Genomic DNA, 7,249 nt, shown 5'->3' with positions numbered 1-7,249 from the left:
CACAAGATCTCCAATCAAGCGTAAGGAGCGGTAAGACCAATCGTTCTATTAGAAAAGTGTAGGAATGTTACAGTGGCGTTGACTTCTTGAATCACATAGCCAGGCTCCTGGATAGAGGGGATTATCCTTGAATCAAAAGTATTTCCGGAGAATGGATACTTAAATAAAATTAATTTTGGAACTTCGAGGACAGGAGGATTCTTACTTCAGAGTCGGGACTTTTTCCTATGACACTAAATATACCTATTCATAATGCAAGGGGCTGGAAAGAGTGATTTTAAAAGCTATTTATTAATAGTCCACCAAGCGAGAAATTCGTCATATTTTACATTTACAAAAATGCAACAAAGGCGGCCAAAAAATATTGTGAAGTTTATGGGTCCGATACTGTAACGATTTGCACAGCACAGCGTTGGGGCGATCGATTTCGTTCTGATGTAGTGGATGTCGAAGATAGATCCCGTACAGGTAGGCCAATCGTCGTAGAAACCGATAAAATCGTCGAAATCATCCAAGTAGACCGGCATGTGAGCATTCATTCGATTGGCCAGGAACTGGATAAGGACCATAAAACCGTTTGGAACCATTTGCAGAAGATTGGATTCCAAAAAAGGCTGGATGTTTGAGTGCCACGCGAGTTGACGGAAAAAATATCATGGACCGAATCAACGCCTGCGATGCACTGCTGAAACGGAAGGAATTCAACCTATTTTTAAAGCGGATGGTGACTGGTGATGAAAAGTGGATCACGTACGAAAATCTCAAGCGAAAAAGATCGTGGTTAAAGCGCGGCGAGCCGGCCCAAACCATCGCCAAGCCCGGATTGACGGCCAGGAAGGTTTTGCTGTGTGTTTGGTGGGATTGGAAGGGAGTCATCCACTATGAGCTGGTCAATTATAGTCAGACCCTCAATTTAGTCCTCTAATTTGAGCAACTTGACCGTTTGAAGCAGGCGATTGACGTGGCGTGACGCAGTGGCCAGGATTGGTCAATAGGAATGGTGTTCTGTTCCACCAGGACAACGCTCGACCTCACACATCTTTGATGACCCGCCAGAAGCTACAGAAGCTCGGATGGGATGTCCTATCGCACCTACCGGACCAGGCACCAAATGATTACCATCTCTTCTGGTCTATGCAAAACGCTCTTGGTGTTACTAAGTTTGCCTTAAAAGAGGTTTGCGAAAACTGGCTGAGTTTTTTGCAAATAAAGAGGGGAGTTTTATAAGAGGGGGATAATGGAGATGCCTTCTAAATGACAACAAGTTTGTCGGCATTCTTCCTGGATTAAAATGCTTCAGACGACTTTTCTTAATAAACTTAAATTTCATAGATGATAAGAAACACTTTGGATAATGATAATATATTCTATCTTGGTACTTCTTATCATAGTGTGGTACAAGGTGTCTCAAAAGAAATTTTATATTTATTTAGCTTACTGCGTGAACGCAACGTATCTGAGGGGCGCGGGGGTTATGTCAATCGGTAGCCTGGCTCTTGGGAATTCAGTCGCTATGGAGCGTTTCTCGGGAGCAGACCGCGCGTTGTGCGTGCGAGAGTTTTACAAAAACGGCGATTCGGCAACTGTAGCGCGTAGAAAATTCTGCAGTATTCGAGGTTTTTGCCACTTAAATGATGCGCCAAGCATTCCTCTCATTCGACATTGGGCTAAAAAGTTTGAAGAGACTGATACAATGCTGGATAAATCAAAATCCGGGCGACCTAGGTTATCAAGAACGGTAGAAAATGTGGAGAATGTTAATCAGTCTGTTCGTGACGACCCGAACCTTTCAATTCGGAACCGCGCAAGTGTTTTAATTGTGCATAGATCGTCATTACATCGCATTATGCACAAAGACCTAAAGCTGCACCCCTACAAAATTCAGTTGGTGCAAGAATTAAAGCCCCAAGATGCCAATCAGAGGCTTAATTTCGTAAATCAGGTGATTGAGCGATTTTGAACGTTTTCCAACATTTTGTTTTCGGATGAAGCACATTTTCATCTTAATGGCCACGTAAATAAGCAGGACTTCCGCTACTGGAGTGCAACGAATCCGAAACGCAAACATCAGAGACCTACATTCGCCTAAAGTGACCGTATGGGCTGCGATATCGGCGCGAGGAATTATCGGTCATTAATTTTTTGAAGACGAAAGGGGGCGTGCAGTTACAGTGAATTCAGAGCGTTATGTGGAGATGTTAGACAACTTCTTGATACCTGAACTGCAAAACTTTCCTGGTTATAACCAAATAACATGGTTCCAACAGGACGGAGCAACTTCACACACGTCCAATATGTCTCTGCCACGTGTTCGTGAAATTTTCTCAGGCAAATTGATCTCGCGAAGAGGTGACATAAATTGGCCTCCACGCAGTCCAGATTTAACCCCTATGGGGTTACCTTAAATCTAAATTTTACGCCAATAAATCAACTTCACTGGCGCATTTGAAAGAAAATATCAGTCACGAAATGGCAACCATCCCTGAGTCCACCTGCCGAGACGTCATAAGTAATTTTACTGTTCGATTAAATGAGTGCCGAGAACGCGAGGGTCTACATTTAGACGATATTATTTTTAAGGAATAAATCCCCAAAAAGTGTATTTTAATAATAATTTAATAATAACTCCGTCGAAGCCGGTCCCAAGCCCGGTTGTGAAAGGAGGAGGGATAGATAGCTTCAGTCTGAATGGCTGTACGCCACCGCAGCGTCTCAGGGGGTAGGTGAGAAAAGTGCAGGAACTTTGCAGTCTTGCAGATTACTCACTAAGGAAGCTATCTCAATACCTGGCAGCTAGGGATAAAATGCACCACCAACAATGAGAAGAAGGAGAAATTTGAGGAACGGGACGGATAACCGGCGGGGGTCGTCTGACTTGGTGACTGGGTCGGGCTCTCGTAATGGACAGCACGGCGTCGAAACCGCTAGTCGTGGGGCGGTTCGACGTCTAGGCGCCACGACGACCAGGAGCACAGCTCTGCCTGCTGCAGCTGTTTCACCACAATCTGTGGCGACCACTTCAGCAGATGAAATGGACTGAAGAAATGAACGTCTTCATCATCCGCTCCTACTACGAAATAACGGCGGGGGCAGGTATAACATCTTACCGCCCTTTGTTACACCAGAGATTCGTCGAGCGTTTCCCGCGATTCGCGCACGTGACTATGTAGCGAGTCGCAGACCAGTACCGCTTTATTACTCGCAGCGACACAATCCCGGCCACCATAAGGGAACGTGTTCGACTTAAGGTCATCGGGGAAACTGGTGACCGAGAGTCGATGGGGGCAGAGGCAGCGGCATCAACAACACCACGCCGCACTGCAGGCAACAGGTTCAGTACTCGCCGAAGTACTCTTCTCCATCGTCCAGCTGAGGTTTCCGCTGAGGTTCGGGACGAATTCCAAAGAGCGTGTATAGAATTCTCGGATATGGATCCTTTGCATAGACCAGGTATTCCCAGGCTCTATGCATCTCCAGCAACTCCGGGAATTCTATCTCAAATCAATGATGAGATTGCATCTCGACTGTGTGCTGATATGTCGCTGCTGCAACTACAATCACTTGTGTATTGTGGTGCAGTTGCGGCTATCAGATTGCGCGGTCAGAAGATTCGCTTTCGTGTTATTGGTTTGAGTGACAAAACAGATCCACCATGGAAAATTCGTCCGGAACGTCGGCGGGACTCACTAAGGCAGGACATTGCTAGACTGATTCAGATCAGCACTGGCAGTGCCAGCCGACGGGTGAGAAATAAAGTGCAGAGGGTTTACTGGAACTATGCCATCCCCTGTGAGACACCCGTTGTTGAAATTCTGGACACACTAAAACAGAAACTTTCTGTCATATGCAGTCGGTTACGACGGTATGGCGAAAGTTATTCCAGACATGTCCAGAATGCAACATACGCGAGGAACCAGCGGAGCTTTTTCAGATCTCTCAACGAATCCCAACAGAGCGCCCAGACAATACAGTTCTCGGTGACGGAAGCGAAAGAGTATTGGGGTGGACTTTGGGGGTTACCTGCCCAGCATGCTGAGCATGCTGAGTGGATCACCGCCGAAGGCACCCGCCATGCCAATACACCTGGCATGAATTTCGCGGATGTTACCGAAGAGGAAATTCGACGAGCCATAAACAGCTCGAAGAACTGGAGGGGCCCAGGTCTGGATCGGCTGCAGAATTTCTGGTATAAGAAATTTACCAGCGCACACAGTCGGTTGGCACGCAGTATAAATGAGGTCATGAGTCGGCCGGAGGAATTTCCACCTTTCCTCACTGCGGGGATTACCTACCTTATCCCTAAGAAGGACACGGCGCAGGACCCTGCAGACACAAGACCGATCACTTGCTTACCAACCCTCTACAAATTCATCACGTCCATTATCAGTGGAAGGATCAATGCGGACTTCGAGACCAACAACATTCTGTCCGAGGAGCAGAAGGGCTGCCGAGTTGGGTCAAGGGGTTGCAAAGAGCAACTCATTATCGACTCGGTAGTTGTAGGACAAGCAACTAGAGGCCTGAGAAACCTCTTCAGTTGCTATATCGATTATGCCAAGGCTTTCGACAGCGTTCCGCATACCTGGCTAATCGATATCCTACATCTGTATCGCATTGATCCGAAACTAATAAAGTTTTTGGCGACAGTCATGGAAGGGTGGCATACCACCTTATCAGTCCGTACATCTGAGGGTGGTAATACCTCAGAGCCCATCCGTATACGGAGGGGCATCTTCCAGGGGGATTCATTGAGTCCCCTTTGGTTTTGTATGGCACTGAACCCCCTTTCATGGCTACTGAATGATGCTAGAGGGCATGGTTTTGCAATAAAGTATGGCCTACGTGCTAAGTGCGAACTGACACACTTGATGTACTTAGATGACATCAAGCTGTATGCTGGTACTGACGACCATCTTAGAAGTTTGTTGCGAATAATAGACATGTTCAGCCGTGATATTCGGATGGAGTTTGGATTAGACAAATGTCGAATCCAAGCCATCCGCAAAGGTCATCACGAGCCACATGCCGGACATAGCATTGGTGACCTCCACATCGAAGCTATGACCGAGACAGACTTCTACAAGTACCTAGGAATTCTGCAAGGAACCCATGCTCGAGTTGGTGATCTGAAAGAAGCTCTGCTGTCCGAATTCCTGCGACGTGTAAAGCTGGTGCTGAAATCGCATCTCTCGGGGAAGAATAAAATAAGCGCGTTGAATGTATTCGCCATCTCTTCACTGGCTTATGCATTCGGAATATTGCCGTGGACGAAGACCGATCTGGAAAACGTCCAGCGGCGGATACGGACAACTATGTCCAAATTCCGAATGCATCACCCAAAGTCTGCCGTGGAGCGGATGAACCTGCCTCGTGATATCGGAGGTAGAGGCGTGGTTGACGTGGCGGCACAACATCATCGCCAAGTCGACTCGCTGCGCGCTTATTTTTACAGCAAAGAGCAGGCGAGTCCCTTGCATGCGGCTGTCTGTAAGGCAGACTGTGGACTGACTCCACTTAACTTGAAGGATCGATCCTTCAATCCTCTGAGTGGGGTGAAGTCGGACCAAGAGCGGATCGATGAATGGAAGTCGAAGGCAATGCACGGTAAACACGTGAATTGTCTTTGACAGCCATTTGTCGATTTGCATCTATCGAACAGATGGCTGTGTGCTGAGACGGAGGGGTTTATGTGTGCCATTCAGGATGGCGTGGTCGCCACCCGAGCTTATAAAAAGCTCATCATAAAAGAACGGGTGGAGAACGACTAGTGCAGAATGTGTGGTTCGGCGTTAGAGACGTTGGCCCATCTCATTTCTGGCTGTACTGTTATGGCACCGGTGCAATACATCACCAGGCATAATGCTGTATGTAAGGTTATTCATCAAAACCTTGCATACAAGCATGGGCTGATCACGGGGACATGTCCGGTTTACCTACTTGATAGTTCTGCTTAGAGCATGTATTGGGACCGGCAAGTTCTGACTGATCGTCATACCGCACACAATAAGCCTGACGTACTGTTAGTTGACAAGACGGGTCGCTCCGCGTATATTATTGATGTTGCTATCCCCCATAATAGCAACATTGAACGGAAATACGTGGAGAAGAAGGTGAACTATGAGCCATTGGTTCGGGAAATCAAAGAAATTTGGCGTCTCGAGCGGGTGGTTGTAGTTCCCATAATATTGTCAGCTACAGGTATTGTACCTAAATCCCTGACGGCTTCCCTTGATGTCCTGGGACTTTCGCACAGTCTGGTTCAAACCATGCAGAAGTACACCATCCTGCATACGTGTTCGATGTTGCTGGGGGTACTCGACGGATTCTCCCACTGACCTACCACCGGCCACCACCACCAGTGCCCCTTTTAGTTTTTAAGTAGGTAGGATCGTCCGAGCCTAAATGCTTGGCACTTACTGCTAGTATTAGGTAAAATCCGGCATCTGCCGAGATTGTGATAACTCGGAAATAAACACTAAATATAAAATTTCTTTTGAGACACCTTGTATTTCTGACAAAATTTTGGAGCTGATATCTAACCAAGAAACTGATCGCCGTATTTTTTAGGTACTTCGTATATGAGGCCAATCTTATTGCTGAACTTTTCAGGCTGTTTTCATGAACAATTGCAATAATTCCCTGATAAAGCTGCAATTTTCACACTACATTCAATAAATTGAGAAAGTATCTTATGGTGTATTCGGCAGTGTCGTCAAAATAATGTAATTACTTCTGAGCAAATAAGCGAAAAATTGATGTGGAAAACGAAATGATTGAGTCAACCTAATTCAATCCCGCAGAGCATATTATTAGATGTATACGAATTAAGGAGGTGTTTGGTATTGCAGCATTAGAGGATGTTCAAACTGTCGACATACACGTTATAGACTTTTCTCACGCTTTATCCTTCATGTTAATCTTTACATTTGGTGACTAGTGTGTTCTCTAACTTAGCAAGTGAATGTTTATTATTGAATCTTTCTGAAAAAAAAAGCATCTAAAACTTTAGGCTGTAGCTCTATAAAAATACATAAAATGTAAAGAAATATTTATGAGGCTTACATTGATTTTCCAGAGAATCCATGCGAAACCACTTTCAATGGCACACGACATACGGAAATTCAGTTGCAATCAAAGAAATCAATTTTGAATTAGTAAATGCCATTATAATTTCGTATTATGGAAAATATATTTACAATTCGCGCGATATTTGCTTCAAGTTAACATCTACATTGTTAATGAATTTTCA

This window comes from Hermetia illucens, chromosome 1 (genome assembly GCF_905115235.1).
Source record: "Hermetia illucens chromosome 1, iHerIll2.2.curated.20191125, whole genome shotgun sequence".
Lineage (NCBI taxonomy): Eukaryota > Metazoa > Arthropoda > Insecta > Diptera > Stratiomyidae > Hermetia > Hermetia illucens.
Note: the sequence above shows the minus strand (reverse complement) of the source record.